General features: G+C 43.2%; 1 long non-coding RNA gene across 1 annotated transcript; it reads right to left on the reverse strand.

Annotated features, from left to right (window-relative positions):
- Nucleotides 1-3,414: 3,414 nt before the first annotated feature.
- Nucleotides 3,415-14,998, reverse strand: LOC111538091. Its single transcript, XR_002730210.2, has 3 exons — nt 14,940-14,998; nt 8,960-9,101; nt 3,415-5,418 (listed from the first exon to the last, which is right to left on the reverse strand). It is a non-coding gene; the product is annotated as an uncharacterized LOC111538091 (long non-coding RNA).
- Between the last annotated feature and the right edge of the window lie 2,653 nt (nt 14,999-17,651).

Genomic DNA, 17,651 nt, shown 5'->3' on the forward strand with positions numbered 1-17,651 from the left:
AAGGCCAGAGAGGGCAGAAACAAGGAACAAAAAGCAGATTGGTCATTTCAAAGCTACTTTCCTTGTAAAACAGAGTGGATTTTCCTATCCTGCTGGTCAAAAGTGATCTGTTTCAGAATTTGGCTATTATTTCTCTCTCTTTCCTGATTCCTGGGAAGGTCAGACAAATATTGGTGTGGTGATATGAAACTTTGTCATGAGTGATGCTGTTTTGGTTTGGTCTGTTGAGTCTGCAGGAGCTCAGTCCAAAATAGTGAGCTCCTGTAAACTGTATTTAACACTAGCCTCACAAGTTACATTGTGTTACAAGGCCAGAGGCCTTGGAACCAGAGTGACTTCCTCTTGAATAGGGGCTGGGTAAAATGAGGCTGAGACCCATTGGGCTGCATTCTCAGGAGGTTAGGCATTTTTAGTCATAGGATGAGATAGGAGGTCAGCACAAGATACAAGTCACAAAGACCTTGTTGATAAAACAGGAAGCGGCATAGAAGCCAGGCAAAGCCCTCCAAAACCAAGATGGTGATAAAAATGACCTCTAGTCACCCTCACTGCTCATTATACATTAATTATAATGCATTTACATGCTAAAAGGCACTCCCACCAGCACTATGACCATTTACAATGCCAGGGCAGCATCAAGAAGTTACCCTATATCGTCTAAAAATGGGAGGAACCCTCAGTTCTGGAAATTGCCCATCCTTTTCCCCCAAGTAGCTATTCTTTTGTTCCTTTACTTTCTTAATAAATTTGCTTTCACTTTACTCTGTGAACTCACTCCAAATTCCTTCTTGTGCAAAGTCCAAGAACCCTCTCTTCTTGGGGTCTGGATCAGGACCCCTTTCCAGTAAACATCACTTCTACTATGTTCAGCTGAGGCAGTGACAAAGGTCTGTCTGGGTTTTGGGGGAGGAGCTCAAAGGAGGAGTGTTAAGGACCCATGGGAAGAGGAGCATGCAGCAGTGACAATCTTGTGACCATCTTTGGAAAATTCAATCAGTAAGGTGTAATTCCTCAATTTTTCTCATTCCTTTATCATTACAAAATTACTTAAAATACTAAAAGCAATATAAATACAGTAACAAAACTTAGAAAACATGAAAGAAAAATCCATAATTGTCCTCCTTCATGTAATTGCCCCACAGGTTCTTCCTGCCTGCTGCACAGACAAAATCAATCCACTAACACCATGGCATTGCAATAAAGAAAGAGTTTAATTGAGGTGAGACTGGCACACCAAGCAGGGGAAGGAGTTATTATTCAAATCAATCTCTCCAGAGGCTAGAAGGCTGGGGGTATTTTCAGGTGGTTTGGTGGGCAGGGGCCTAGGGAAAGGGTGCTGCTGATTGGTGGAGGATGCAATCATAGGGGTGTGGAAAATGGTCCTTATGTGCTGAGTCCCCTTCTGGGTTGGGGCCATAGAACTGGTTGAGTCACAGGTCCAGGTGGGGCCATCCAGTCATCAGAAATGCAAAATCCTGAAAAGATCTCAAAAGGCCAATCTTAGGTTCTACAATAGTGATGTTAATTACACGAGTAACTGGGGACATTTCAAATCTTGTGACCTCTCCCATCCCCTTAATCTGGTGGACTTGTATTAGTTTTACAAGGGCAGTTTTGTTTTTGGGAAGTGTTATTATTATTTAACCTATAAATTTCTCCCAAAATCAGTTTGGCCCACACCCAGGACAGCTTGGAGGGTAGAAGGATAGCTTGTACATAGAGTTTAGGGAGATTTTTAAATTTTTCTTCTTTACATTTTTTTGAAGAGACAGAGTCTCACTCCATCACTCAGTCTGGAGGACAGTGGCCCTATCACAGTTCACTGCAGCGTCAACCTCTTTCTATTTCCCCTGTGGAATATAAGCTCAAAACTTTTGTTTTGCTTTCACACTGCTGATAAAGACATACCTGAGACTAGGTAATTTATACAGGAAAAGGGGGTTTATTGGATGTACAGTTCCACATAGCTGGGGGGATGGGCTCACAATCATGGCAGAAGGGAAGGAGGAGCAAGTAATGTCTTACATGGATGGCAGCAGGCAAAGATAGAAAGCTTGTGCAGGGAAACCCCTCTTTATAAAATGATCAGATCTCCTGAGACTTATTCACCATTGTGAGAACAGCACGAGAAAGACCTGTCCCCATGATTCAAACACCTTCCACCAGGTCCCTCCCACAACACTTGGGAATTGTGGAAGTTAAAATTCAAGATGAGATTTGGGTGGGGACACAGCCAAAATATATCACCTACTCCTACCTAAAACTCACTAAGAAAGATTACATCGAGGCTTCCTTAGTCTTCCATCTTCTCTCGCTAGTGAACATGAAGCAGAGCCACAGCACACCAATTATGGAAAGTGCTGTCAGAATTACTTTCTGACAGTACTTTCAGAATGTCAAGTAACGCCTACTTCCATAGTTGCAGAAAGAGGAAGCAGGTGACTGCCCTGGGCATAGAATGCCAGCAGGTGAATCTTAACTCACTTTTCTGCTACAGAAGGTTGGCTTTGGTGTTTCTACAGAAAACATGGATCTAGCATATTAAGTTAAAAACAGTCATTCCCAAGCATTAATCTAAACTACTGCCAGTTTTCATTGGTCTCCTGTAAAATGAGAAAAATAACTACAATGTGCTGTGTTTTTAATAAAACTATATTCAATTAAAAAAAAAAAAAAAAAAAACCTGGGCTTTGTTCCGAAACAATTCCTTATTTTTTAGGATAAAACATTTATTTTCTTTAAGGCATAATTCTGGCCATATATTTTCTTCGTATTCCTAATTAGCAAGATTAAAAGATGGCAATCCTACAGTCATCCCCATATTGAGTTTCAAAAATGTTACCGATTTGTGACACCCAGTGATCCCCTCCAAACGACTGCCTTCTGGGGACTCTTTGGGGTCCATGTGCATTGCTTGTCAAAAAGGGATTCCCTTCTGCGGTCAGAACAAACTGCTTGCATGAGAAGCAGGTCCAAAACTCTGAATTCTGCCTGTGACAGTCCAGTTGCCTAGACTCGAACAAGTCATTTATCCTCAGGGCCTCTTAGCCATCAAATTCAGTCAATAACTCGGGCTTCCCCCCCGCAGGGCCGGGAGAAGTGAAAGGCATAATTGTGGCAAGAGCAGAGCGCTGTGTTAAGTGCTGAGTGTCTTCATTGTGCAGCATCCTAGGAGCTTTTCTTCACAAAGCCTGCTCAGCAGGTCCTGTAATAGCTGGAGAAAAAAATGTGAGGAGGGAGACTCTAACACATCAAGTATTTCCCTGGGAGTTTCTCATTTCAATGAGAAGAATATTGTCTAATTAAAACGCCACTACATTTTTTTAAAACAAATTGCTGTCTAATTTCCCTTTGATCTTTTTTTTTTCATTTGGGTTGTAAGGTTTTACAGAAACTTTCCAAACGTTTAGAGTCTGCAGTTATTTTCTTTTATTCTGATTAAACTTCAAAGGACAAAACAAAAAGCCATCACAGCAAGCTAAGCTTTTTTTCTGCGTATGCAATAAGCATCTATGGGGCATCTCCAGCGTGCCTGTCATTGTGCTGGGTATTGGAGATACAAAGATGATTAAATACAACACAGAACTTGCCCTCACTGAGTTCAATGTTTCCAGGAGGTGATCACACCATCAACAGAACACTGGACTGCAATGTGGTAACAGCAGAAACACCATCACGCAGCCATCTTACATAGGGCACTGTGACTGAGCTGACACTTTAAATGAAACTTAAAGGATGACTAAAATTCACCCTAAGGACAGCAAGGACATCCCAGGCAGAAGAGATAACATATAAGCACAGGTTCAGGGGGAGGAAAACATCATGTCATGGCCTGTGTGTGTATGTGTGTATGTGTGTGTGATTCAGTCTCCGTAATGAGAAAGGGTCAGAGTGGCTATGGTTTAGGGAGATTTTACTGAATGACATGGGCACAGGCCTGCTAACCTGAAGCAGACCATAAAAGAATTCCCTGAGCTAAAGTAGGTCATAAGGCCCTCGTTCCATGGGTGAGGAAAAGATATTACCTTCCCTCCCCTACATTGTTATTGTGGGGTGTGACTTCTATACATGAAGCAAGGCCAGTCACATCTTACATCACAGATGGGTCAGGATTCAAAGGTTTACTTTAACAATCTGAAAAGAAATTTAAAAATGATTCCTGCATAAATAAATTAGACTTTAGTGCGTGTTTTAAACACATACACCCCTACTGAAGGATTTGCAGATACCTTTGCTGACCCTGGAGGGAAGAATCATCTTGCCAACAGTTCTCCTGTGTAGTGATTTGAGGGGCACTTGCCCACTAGGGGTCAACCCAGGGCTCAGAAGGAATGACTGGAAATCTTGTTAAGATGAAGATTCTGATTCAGTGGGCCAAGATTTATCATTTCTAACAAGCTCCAAGGTGACCGCCAGTGCTGCTGGTCCACAGACAACACTTGAATATTGAGATCTAATCTACTCGCTGCCCACCCCATCCCCCAGTCTTGATGGCACAGCAACTGAGACGAACCATAGGGATCCACTGCCCTCAACTCCATGGCCAACAGTGCAGAGGCTGCTGGAAGACTGTCCAGATCCTCCCTGCACCCAAGGCACAGGGTCCCATCCAGCCGGAGTCCAGCCAGGCCCTCAGGGCTGGCAGAGAGCTGACTAGAATGTAACTAAGTCCACGGACCCAGAATTGGATGGTGAGGAGGAAAGTGGGGAGGAAGGAGGTAGAAATTGTGGGATGGAGCTGGTGCTTGCTCAGAAAATGGGCCCAGATATCTCCTATGGAAGGAGCTAAGAAAGATACTAAGGGACATAAAAAGAAGGATAGACGAGCTTGGGCAAGGGACCAGGCAGAGCCTCTGAGTCATGGCATCAAGCACTGATTTTGTGCCAGGGACTGTTTGCATGTATCACATAGATGTCACATTTCATCTCCACACAACATCCTTGCAAAACAGATTTTAAATCCCTGCTAACAGATGAGAAACTTGAAGTGCAGAGCAGTTCAGCAAATCACCCAATCTCAGCTGGCACACAGTGGAGCCCAGCTCACAACCAGGTCTGCACAATGTGAAAGCCCAGGTCTTTCAGGTATCCCCTGCCCCCACTGTGCACTATCTTCATAAAGATGGATGAGACAGGACATTGTGCCCTAGGGGAGAGTCTTTAGATATCTGAATCTGAAAGCAAGTGATATCAGTGATGACTGAAAGAGGTGCTAGGCCAAGAGAAAGCAGGTCAAGAGAAGGTGACATCTAAAGAAGACCTGAGTATCTGGAACTGGACCACCTTTGGACAAAGTGACCTGGTCTTTCTGGTCCTGAAGGGGATTTGCCTTCATGTGAGCCAGCCAGGGATTCATGGCGCCTCATAGTCTTGGAATGCACTGGTTGGTGGGCATCTTGGCAGAAATGGAATATTTACCTGAGAAAAAAGAAGACAGATGTATTAGTTCATTATAACACTGCTATGACGACATACCCAACACTGGGTAATTTATAAAGGAAAGAGGTTTAACTGACTCACAGTTTCGCATGGCTGGGGAGGCCTCAGGAAACTTCCAATCATAATGGAGGGTGAGAGAGAAGCAAAGTCACATCTTACATGGTGGCAGGCAAGAAAGACACAAATGAGTGAAAGGGGAAGAGCCTCTTATAAAACCATCAGATCTCGTGAGAACTCACTCACTATCACAAGCAAGGCTCGTGGGGAAACTGTCCCCATAATCCAATCACTTCCCACCAGGTTTCTCCGTAAACATGTGGTGATCCTATGGGGATTACAATTCAAAGTGAGATTTGGGTGGGGACACAGAGCCAAACCATATCAACAAAGAACTAAGTGGATAAGACTATCACATGACAAGATGTCTAGAACACAGTAAGCAATCAACACTTGGTAGCTGCTATTTACTATTATTGTTGTGGTGGTGGTGGTTATTGATGAAGATGAGGCTCAGGACATGCTACTGCAATACATAGCACCTCAGCATTTTAGAAAACAGAAGCAGGAAGGTTTCTCTGACCTTCTCCTGCCATTCTCCACTGAAGCAGGCCATGAAAGAATTATCTGACCTTCCTCTGAAGTAGGTCCGAAGGCCCTCATTCTATGAGCGAGGAAAAGATACTACCTACCCTTCCTTACACTGTTGTTGTGGGGTACTGTTTCTGCACATGCCTAATAACCAGTCAGCAGTATGCTAGGAACATTCTCAGGCATAATTATACATAAAAGATTTCTGAAAATCCAAAGTCTGAGTAAGTCCAGCTAGGTGGCCAAACAAACCAGCCAAAGTCGCATAACTTATTATGAAGGCGCATTCACTCCATGGTGTTTTACATCACTTTTATTTAGGTATCAGGATGATGTTAGCAGGTGGTCAGTCACTGCTTATGCCTACTTGTCCCTCCTTACTGAGTTGTGATAGTTTAAAAATTGTTTTTCTAGATGGAGGGAGCTTCTCTGCCAAAACAGTCTCCGCCTGGAGTTGAAAGACCCACTCTGCTCCTCACTGATGTGCTCTCAGTCTCCTCATCTGTAAAATGGGGACAATCAAATCACACCTGTGCTGCCCACCTCAGGATCATTGCTGTGAGGACCGAGCAACATGGTATGTGTGAAAGAGGGGCAAAATTGCCAAGTCCTCCCCACATAAAAGCCATGCTGACTTTGCAGACGTCTTGCCATTCTATTCTAATTGAGGCGCTAACTCTTTATTAAAGTTTTATTTTTATACCTTCTGTGTTTCCTCTAAATGCCTCAGATTCTCTGAGGAACCAGCTGGCATTTACTTCCATGTATACCTCCATAAAAGTTTACATGGAACTTAAATGAAAACTTACATGCATATATCATTCATATGTAGATATAGGTATGTATACACACACATAATTTTTATATATACGTAAAATTTCTTCTCTGTACTACATTTAAAGGGCTTCTGTTAAAGCGGATGAGACGTTTGCACAATCAGTTTAAAAGATTATTATTTAAAAACGGAAATTGCCCAAAGCAGACAACTGGAAATCATTCCACACTGCAACTCAAATGGAGGAAGTCGTCTAATTCTTGGGAATTTAGACACTCATCTAGTAATGTAGCACAAAAATGGGCCTGGCTCAATCTGCTCTTCACATTTTGGTAATTTAAAAGGACATAACGGAATTTTATTTTAATGGTAATTGCAAACTCATGCAGAAAATGTAAATGCACATTTCATGATTAGCTTGCAGCATAAACTATGGCTTCTATTAATGTATTCCAATTTGTAATTCTTTTCACAGTATGAGATTTGAAAGCTGTGATTAAAATTAATTAGGTTAAGTAAAGTTTATCCCCCCTGAGCACTGCTATTGGGAACAAGCAAGAGGAAAATGCGAGCTACATCTGGCTCTGCAGGAAGCTGTGTCTTCACAAGAAGTCGGCTGACTTCTTTTCTCCCCACAGAGGTTGCATGCTGCTTATTTGGCATATCTCAACCACCATGTATCTCCTCAAGGAGCTAATTGAACCATTAAACTATTCTTTGCTGGCTCACAAAACCACATAGGCTGTGACTACATCATCTTCAAATAATGATAGTAGGTGGATCCACCAATTGTTTAAATACAGTAAATCTTGGTGGGGGAAAACATATACACCTAGTAAACCTGAGGTAGTGGTGGTTACCCCAAATCCAGTACCGTAATTGCTATAGAAGAGGTGCCAAATGAGGGAACAATCATAAAGACGATAACTAACACCAGTACAGGCCTCTCTGCTTTACACATAACTGTCTCAAACATTACCTCACTGGATCGCCTTAACGATCCTGACAAGTTCTTATCATATAGTCCCATTTTACAGATGAGGGTGCTGATGTTAAGTGAGGAGCCCAGAATCAAAGGGCACTGGAGAGTAGACCAAGGTCTTTGGAGTTCCCATCCTATGCCCCTTTGCACTCACACACCACACTGGAGAAGTTTAAAATTCCCTAACAGTAGGTTTACAGACTATTGACCCTTAGGATCTTGGACCTATCACTTCAACACAACACCCAAATTTTGTGTATCAAGAGCTTGGCACATTTTGGGGTAGAGCTGGTGTAACTGTTGCTATGTCAAGGAGAAAAGCACCCACAGAGAACGGGCCCATGTAAGCATTGTTTGATATTCCTGGGGCAGTTGATTCATGGGAACAAACCCACGTTCTGAAACCAAAGGGTCTCCAGAGATAGAGACTATTTCGCTGAAATTCAGAAATTAAAAAGAAATGCAAAGAACGTGTGCTTAGAAGCCAGAGAACATGGGGCCAGGGAAGCAGCATGCTAGAAAGAGGAGAACAAGTGTCTCCACATTTCAACCTCACAACCATTTACTGAGAGATACACTTGGGGAATTAACTTCCATTTTTTTCCTAGAGAAAACAGAAGGTTTAGGCCACTTCCTCCAAGTTATCCTGGGAGTTGTCACTCAAAGGAGACTTTGAACTCCTAGGCTGGTGCTCTTCACTCTATTTTGACTCTCACAAACTTTTCAGTGCTTTGTTGGGGGAATGATGAAATTAAATTACGAAATTAGCATGCCAAGTTTTCAATAAGATATTCATCTTATTAAATTTTCATGAGGAAGATGCTGACTTAATGATTGACTGCATAGCTCGGACTATGGGATCCAGGACCCTTCTCAGAGCGGGCCTTACTTTTTCTAACCACTAGGTGGCAGTACAAGCACAGCCTTCCAAGGACCCCTTAACGTTGCCTGCTCTCAGCAGTGACAGGGGAGAGTTTTCCTACTCAGGCAGGGTGAGTCATCGCACAGCTCCAGTGTGTGGTGTCATTGTCAGTGTATTTGGCAATCTGGAGTTTTCTCTGTGCTCTCCAGCCTCACCAGAGGCTGTGTAGTTTTGCTGGGGAGATACCTACTATGGGATCTTGAATATAGTGAATGAGAGAAGAGCTTAACTGGACTCCCCACCATTTAAATACCAAGTCATTTCCATCCTTATGAATAAGCAGGGCCACTCGGATCCAGAAGGCGACACTCCAGATCTCCTCCTCTACAGAAGCAACTCCTCAGGCTGCAAACACTCCAGTCCCTTCCACGTTGTGACCAGCCATAGAGCACGCGCTGTTAAAAGGAAATCAGAGAGTCAGAGGTAGGGATTTACTAGCAGCAAATTTCTTCCAAAACATGATGTTCAGCACGCATCTCAAAGCATCTTTTAGGATGATCCAGCCTGCTTGCCTCTAGAAAGGAGCACCCTGCACCAATGTTATTAATATTAGTTAATGCACATTGGACACACAGTAAGTGCTGCATTATATACTTTATGTAGATTACCTCGTTTAATCTCACAATGGCTTTAAGAGGTAGGTGTTCAAATGGCCTGATTTTCAAACAAGAAGGCTGAATATTAGAAAGGTGAAGTGACTTGCCCAAGCCCCAGAATTTGAAATCAGGGCTCTCTAATTGAAAGTTAGAATTTGACTCGCCATATTAGTGTTTAGCACATCGTTTAACAGGGCATAGCATCTCACTTCACCCATCTCTGCCACAGAAGGTTGCACACCCATGTTCTGGTTCAGAATTCTTTGGTGAGGTCAGGCAAGATGGCAGGAGGGAGAGCCTGAGCTAACCCTCCCCACCAGCCTGGAACCTGAATGCAGTTCCTACAGGCCTGGTTCAGGAGAGGTTCAGCTCAACGACCCCATCCCTAGGGCCAAGGAGGCTTAGCAATCATCAGTTTTGATCCTGACAAACAGAAGGCTGAGGTGGCCCAGATGAAGAGGGAGGTGGCTCAGCAACACACCCAGTACATATGCAGTGATTCCTGTGTGCTCGCCTCATCTTAGTGAGTGTCCTAGTCCATTTCTGCTGCTATAACAAAATACCTGAGACTGGGAAATTTATAAAGAAAAGAAATTTATTTCTCCCAGTTCTGGAGGTTGGGAAGTCCAAGATCAAGGTAGGTTCAGTGTCTGATGAAGGCTCATTCCTTCCTCATTGATGAGGCCATCTAGGTGTTGTCACGTGATAGAGGAGCAACAGAGGAGTCTAAGCTGGCTCCTTCCAACCCTTTTATAAGGCACTAAACTCTTCATGAAGGTGGAGCCCTCACAACTTAACCACTTCCCAAAGGCCCCACCTCTTAAGAAAATACAGTAGAGATTAAGTTTCAACACACGAATCTGGGGGACATTCAGACCACAGCAGTTTTATCAAATGGCAATCCCTGTTTCTTCTTTGTGCCTCTGGACTGAAACTTTACTTAGCTCTTAGATTCATTTTGAAGATAACATAAGATAACATACTGCAAGATCAATTATCTTAATTTCACTCATGGAAACACAACCTGGAATTATAAATCTTCCTCTAGGTTTATTTCCCAAATGCTTGTTCATGATGATTCTTTCACTGGTCTGCATCAAAATGGGCACAAAAGGACAGTGTGGTAAGTTTTTCATAAAGCTACCTTTGGGGTTTACAAGATAATTGCTTGTTTTGAGATTCTGTCCTTTCTATTTCTTCATGACTAAAATGTTTCTCTTAGGGAGCAGTGGAAGTTGATTTATATCTTAATGATGTCCCCTGGCAAAATAAAAACTTGGCAAGTCAATGGCTCTCTCCTGTTTTCTTTTTTAAAGGCAGGGTCTCATTTCGTTGCCCAAGCTGGAACGCCCAGAGTCTTGTTTTGTTGCCCACACAGTGTGATCATGGCTCACTGCAGCCTCAACCTCCAGGCTCAATCAATGCTCCCACCTCAGCCTCCCAAGAAGCTGGGTCCACAGGTGTGTGCCACCACACCTGGCTAATTTTTTTTATTTTTTGTAGAGATAGGGTCTCACTATGACTGGTCTCAACTTGTACTCAAGCAATTCTTCTGCTGCAGCCTCCCAAAGTGCTGGTATTACAGGCATGAGCCACCACACTCGGCCTTCTTTTTCTTTTTAAAAAATTTTACACATCAGAATCTGGGAATCACAGCTCTGGGCAGTTTTCAAACTTCATTCACCTGCCCACCTAAGAAGTGTTTTATATACTGTCATCTAGCGGTCATCCTAGCTCACCCTCGCCAACTCTTCCCTTTGAGAACACAAATGGTAGAACTATGGAGCCCCAACGTGCGTGTGTGTGTGTGTGTGTGTGTGTGTGTGTGTGTGTACATTAAGAGGCCAACAGCAGAGATGTGCTAGTATAAAAAAAATGCAGGTTTTGAAGATTGTGTAGAAATGTTCAGAGGGAACAAACCTCCTGCACCAAACTCATGTGGGCAGAATTGAAAGCAGGCGCGTAGGATTAGCAGTCTATTTTTTTCCAACGCACCCAAAGGGCAGCAGCACAGAGACATTCGTGCTCAGGAGTGTTATCAGCTAAAAGGACATGCAAAGTTCTAGAAGAAAAGTCTTCAAAACTGCAACCAAATGTGTTCACAATTGAACAACAGAAAATACCCCTTCAAACTCTCAGAAGGCCCGTCAACCTTTCAAACATGGGTAAGTATTTATTTCTTCAAGAGCCTGGCACCCTAGAGGCAGGAAGGGAGGTGGTGCAGGTCTGCAAGTGTCAGACAGTCCTTGCCTTTTGAGTATCCTCCATGTACACATGGCCTGTCCACTAGTGCTCCTACACCCATCTCTGTCCTGCCCGCCATGGCTGCTGCAGTCTCTGCAGCTATCTCCCCTCAGCCTCCCATTGACATCCTCCTCCCAGCCAGCCGTTCCCCCTCCAGACAAAGGGGACTCCGTTTCTCACTGTTTACTTTTTTTTTTTTTTGAGATGGAGCCTCGCTCTGTTGCCCAGGCTGGCGTGCGGTGGCGTGATCTCAGCTCGCTGCAACCTCTGCCTCCCAGCTTCAAGCAATTCTCCTGCCTCAGCCTCCTGAGTAGCTGGGATTACAGGCACCTGCCAGCATGCCCAGCTAATTTTTGTATTTTTAATAAAGATGGTGTTTCGCCCTGTTGGCCAGGCTGGTCTTGAACTCCTGGCCTCAAATGATCCAACCACCTCAGCCTCCCAAAGTGCTGGGATTACAGGCATGAGCCACCACCCCCAGCCCACTTCTGACTATTTAATAACAGAGAGATTAAAAGGGAAAGAAGAAAAGCAGAGAGATGGCAAAAAGCCCCAAGGCTGGGGTATACAGGAAACTGGTGATTGGCTCTTTAGAAGGTCTGCATGTGGACAGCCCTTCTGAAACCCAGAAGACCAAATATAAAAGGAATTTCAACCATAAGGTGTTCTGTAATTCACCTGAGTCATTTTCAACTGAAACATAGAAAAGCAGTTTTTGGACCTTGGTGCACAAGCAGGCGGCATATAACTTGCTAGCAGTTATGTTCTGAAATGCCAAGTGTATTGCGACTGTTTGAAATTTGAAACACATTTACACACAAACCCAGTGAATGACAGTGCTTAGGTTCCCAGGCTAGCTCAGGAAATCCCTTTAAGCTTTTCTGTATTTCTGAACTTTGGTTCTGACCTCCTTCGAGCCACCTGAGCTTTCCCCATGCTGGGCAGAGGATGGTGATGAGGAGGTTCTGCAGAAACTTAATTGTTAATTCTTTTAATGATTCTCAAGTACAGACCCTTAGCGCATCAGCAAAAAAAAAAAAAAAAAAAAAAAAAAAAGAACTAGAAGTAAATAAATCTAATTATCATTAATCACATTTGCCAAGGGGATGTGTTCAAAGAATTCTTAGAGAAGGCAGCAGCCAACCAATAAAGAAAGAAATTCCAAGAGTGAAAACAGAATTGTTATGATGCCCTGGCTCTCCTGGGCTTCTGGACACCAGGGTTTACTTTTACTTGTTTCAGTTTTCTCCTTGACTGTCTGCCAGTCAGACTGTATGCTACAGGACAGCTCTGCACCCACTATGGGTGTGGCTTACAGTTGGTACACAATAAGCATCTGATGATCCGAACTGCCAAAACCAGACATAATCTATTTCTTTCATTCATTCTACTTACATTAATCAAGTGCCTACTATGAACAAGGTGTGTGCTAAGTACTAGGATCAACAGCGAGCAAGGCAGATCAAGTCCCTGCTTTTATAGCTTGTCTAGGCTGAATATTGAGTCCTCCAAAGATGTTTATATCCCAATCCCCAGAACCTCTGAATATGTTAGCTTACGTGGCAAAAGGGATTTTGCAAGTGTGATTGTGTTAAGGATCTTGAGATGAGACGATTATCCTGGATTATCTAGGCACGCCTGATGTCATCACAAAGATTCTTCTGAGAGGGAAGCAGGAATATGTGTTAGAGAGCTGAGGACCACGATCCAAGGAATACAGGCAGCCTGTAGCCCCTGGGAAAGGCTGGGACACAGATAACTCCTCCGGAGCCTCCACAAGGAGCAAAGTCCTGCTAACATCTTGATTTTGACCCAGTAAAACTGATCTTGGAATTCCAACTTCCAGAACCGTAAGATAGTGAATTTGTGTGTACTTAAAGTCACAGCGTTTATGGTAACTTGTTACGACAGCAATACAGAATGAATACAAACCGAATGTAGCTTTAGTTTACGAAACATCTTGCCTCATGTTTAACAGACATTTAAAAAGTCCCAATACAATGTGATAATGGAAGAAGTATAGAGTGCCATTAGCTCATTCACCTTATTATGGCTTTGCAGACTGGCTTAATAATTTATTCTTCTCTTTGCCAATCAGAGTGCCTGCCTATCTGAGGCTATACCTTCCTTGGGTAACAGGAATCCAATTTGTAGCTTCCAGTGCCAAGGCCTGAGGCTGCGAATACTTATAGAAGTCATTGGGTAGTGAATCCCTCACCATCGTGACAGTTTGTACTTAGGAGGAACATTGCTCCTTAATTTTCAGTAAAGTTCAACTTGGTTTTCCAGTCATGGCACCTTTAAGAAATAGAGGGGAGCTCTTATTTGCATCCCCTTTTTCCAAAGGGGAAACTGAGGCAGCAATCTCCTCAAGTTTCCTTCACCACCCAGGAGCAAGAATGTGAGCTCAGCTCTTTGACACCTAAAACAAGGGTGTTCCTCTGGCCGCTACTTATTGTTTCCCAAGGGAATAAGGAGGCAAGAGAAAAGGATTACACTTATAGGAGGAAGGAGATTGTCAAGGTACCAGAGGGAGAGGAGAGGAATTTGGGGGTGGGGGGAACTAATCGTTAAAACCTATGAAATAAGAGAGACCTCAGTTTTAAAACTTAAAACCTGGGGGAAATTTTGACAACTGGATGCATTTCATTTTGAAACTTACTTAACCCTAAAAGTCAAAATGAAACTCCAGGGGTGCAAACCCACAACAATCAAAATAAAAACAAGTTTTTACAAGACTGCTGCAAAGCTAAATATAGATTTTCAGCTAGACCTACTCACCTCCAAGTTCATGACTTTTTTGAACGATTTCAAACATTATGTCAGAAAAAGAATGTCAAACAAAAGAAAAGTAGTTTTATGTGGGAGGTGGAGGACAGGCTGGGCTGTATAAATATGTGGGAGGTGGATAGTTTTTTGTTTTGGCCCCTCCAAACCGTCGAGATGTTTTCAAATACCATTTGTGGTCACTACACTGGTAATATTTTCTAACTGTGGTCAAAACAAGCTGACTAAAGGTTCATGTATTTGCTGCAGAAGGAAATGTTGCTGTCATGTGCCACTGCCTTAGTGCACAGGTGCGTTCTGTCATCTACTTTATGACCTTGTTTGCTGGTGCATTTGGATGCAACTCTCTTCATTCTGATATGATGAAAAGCAAAATTAAAATTGGAAACCAGGCCACTTGTGGTGGCTCACACCTGTAATCCCAGCACTTTGGGTGGCCGAGACGAGCAGATCACCTGAGGTCGGGAGTTCCAGACCAGTCTGGCCAATATGGTAAAACTCTGACTCTACTAAAAGTACACACACACACACACACACACACACACACACACACACACACATAAAGGCTCAGTGTGGTATCAGGTGCCTGTAATCCCAGCTACTTACTCAGGAGGCTGAGGCAGGAGAATTGCTTGAACCTGGGAGGTGGAGGGTGCAGTGAACCGAGATCACACCACTGCACTCCAGCCTAGGTGACAGAGAAGACTCCATCTCAAAAAAAAAAAAAAGGAAACCAAAGTCCTCTGACTTCAGCTGGGAACACTAGAGCCCTTTCCTTTTTCTCATCCCGTAGCACCTCTGGGCTGAGGAGAAGGAAGTGGGAGTGTTCAGGATTGACAAAGATGAGGGCGTCTCTAAAACACCCTGTGCCCTTGTGCAATCTGTTCAAAATCACCCGTGGCCTGAGGATTACCCGGAACAATGGCCTCAGGTTCGTCGCCTTGTGGGGAGGGCTTTGAACCAGGGCGTTTGAACTGCTGAGCAATTTCTTATTAAGGCATGAACAGAGTCAGCTGGGGTTTTAGGCTTTTATTTGTGGTGGGCTGTTTTCCTGCCACAGTTGTTGTGGTTTACCGTCTACCTGAGTGTTCAAAACTGCTTTGCAAAATCCAGTGACTTTGTTTCAGATCAGGCACCTCTCCTGTGCCTGACTGGCCTTGGTTCCCCGTGACACGTCGTTGTCCCATCTCTCGGGCCTCTGTGAGTTACCATCAGGATAATCAGCTGGTGAACAAGCACTAGCATTCTCAGACCTTCAGCATAATATGAGTTTCTAGGAATGGTCATTTGGGGAAATCTAAGATGGATCTCCAGACTGCTGTGCAAAAGATAATTTCACACATTGGGCAACAAAAGCCAATCATCAAAGCATGCAGTGCAAAAAGGAATGTTTTGTTCGCTTGTTTGGAGACAAGGTCTCACTTTGGCACCCAGGCTGAAGTGTAGCCCCGGCCTCCCAGCCTCAGGTGATCCTCCACCTCCACCTCTCGATTAACTCAGACTACAGGGATGAGCCACCACACCCAGCTAATTTTTGTATTTTTTGTAGAAACGGGGGTCTCCTTATGTTGCCCAGGCTGCTCTCAAACTCCTGGGCTCAACTGATCCTCCTGCCTTAGCCTCCTAAAGTGCTGGGATTATAAGCACGTGCCCCTGTGCCTTGCCAAGAATTGTTAAATTAAAAGGCTTAACATTTTGCAAACCACTCCTAGAGATTTATGTTAAGGAAATAATCATAAATATAAAAAAAAAAAGTATAGTCACAAGAGTGCCCACTAGGAGCTTGTCTATAATAACAAAAATGGGGAAAAAAACTCCTAAATAATCAATAGGCTACTGGTTAATTATATTATTGCCATAGTCAATAACTAGCATTTACTGAATGCGAACTATGTGCTAGGTGTTATTAATTGCTTTATGTGTATTATTATCACATTTAATCCTTGAAACACCCTGGGGAAATGACACTTAGCGTACTCAGGAAGTCAAGTTCTCAGAGAAGCTCTTTTAGAGGTACTGAGAGAAGTGAAGTTCCTTCTCCATGGACACAGAGCCAGGGTAGCAAGATAAACAATGACTCCCCTCCCCCAAATTCACATCCACCCACAACCCAGAACGTGACCTTATTTGTAAATGGGATCTTTCCAGATATAATTTGTTAAATATCTTGAGATGAAATCGCCACAGATTTAGGGTGGGCCCTAAACTCAATGACTGGTGTCTTTACATGAGAAAGGAAGGAGCGACTAGAGAAACACAGAGACACAGAGCAGAAGTCCATGTGAAGATGGAAGAGCAATTGGAGTCACGTGCTTCCAAGCCAAGGAATGCCAAAGGTTGCCGGCAGTCATCGGAAGCCAGGAGACAGGCAGGGGACAGACTCAGTCTAAGACCCTCCAAAAGGAACCAACTCTGCCAACACTTGGATCTTACACTTCTGGCCTCCTGAACTGTGAGATTAAATTTCTGTTGTTTTAAGCCACCTGGTTTGTGGAAACGAACACAGCTAGTGAGTGGTACACTCCGGATCTGAACCCAGAGTGACTCCAGAACCAGAGCTCTTCCACCCCACTATGCTGCCTCTAACAGCAGGGCTCAAGATTGCATGTACAATATCACATTTGTATAAAAAATGTGAATATATGCATGGAAAAGAAGTGGAAGAATAGACAGCAAAATGTTTCTTTCTGGGTGGTGGGATTCCAGATGGATTTTAATTACCTTCTTTTGCTTGTCTGCTTTTTCTTTTTTCAGCACTGAAGTGCAATATTTTTCATAGTGAGATACACTGAAGGATGTACGAGTAAAGCAGCATCGTGCTGTAACTTACTTTGAAATCATTCAGACAAAAAACTAATAATGTAGATACACATGGAGAGAAAATGGTAGAGTAAATAGGGAAATCAACTATTGGAGAACCTGGGTAAAGAGCATGTGGAAATTCTTTGTATTATTTTTGCAGCTTTTCAGGAATTCTGAAATGAGTTCAAAATTTTAAATTTACCAATTTTTTTTTTAATTTTGAGAGTCTTAACATGAAAGAAGTCCACAGTTGAAACAGAAATGACTTTATAAACATAAATACCAAGAGGACTGCCAAGAATTAGAAAAGTTTGAGGGATAGAAGAGAATATTTGTGTTATAGCAAAAATAACTTTCAAAGGAAAAAAAAAAATGCAGAGCGTAAGAGAGAGATAAGGAAAGAGGTAATAGAACAAAGCAATGCCCAAACAAAGTCCCTGTTGAATGATAGGCTAGGATAGGCTGTGCAGCCTCGCTCAGCTCTCAAATACCATTTTTTCCACATACTTAAGACCC

The sequence above is a fragment of the Piliocolobus tephrosceles genome, chromosome 5 (genome assembly GCF_002776525.5).
Source record: "Piliocolobus tephrosceles isolate RC106 chromosome 5, ASM277652v3, whole genome shotgun sequence".
Taxonomy (NCBI): domain Eukaryota; kingdom Metazoa; phylum Chordata; class Mammalia; order Primates; family Cercopithecidae; genus Piliocolobus; species Piliocolobus tephrosceles.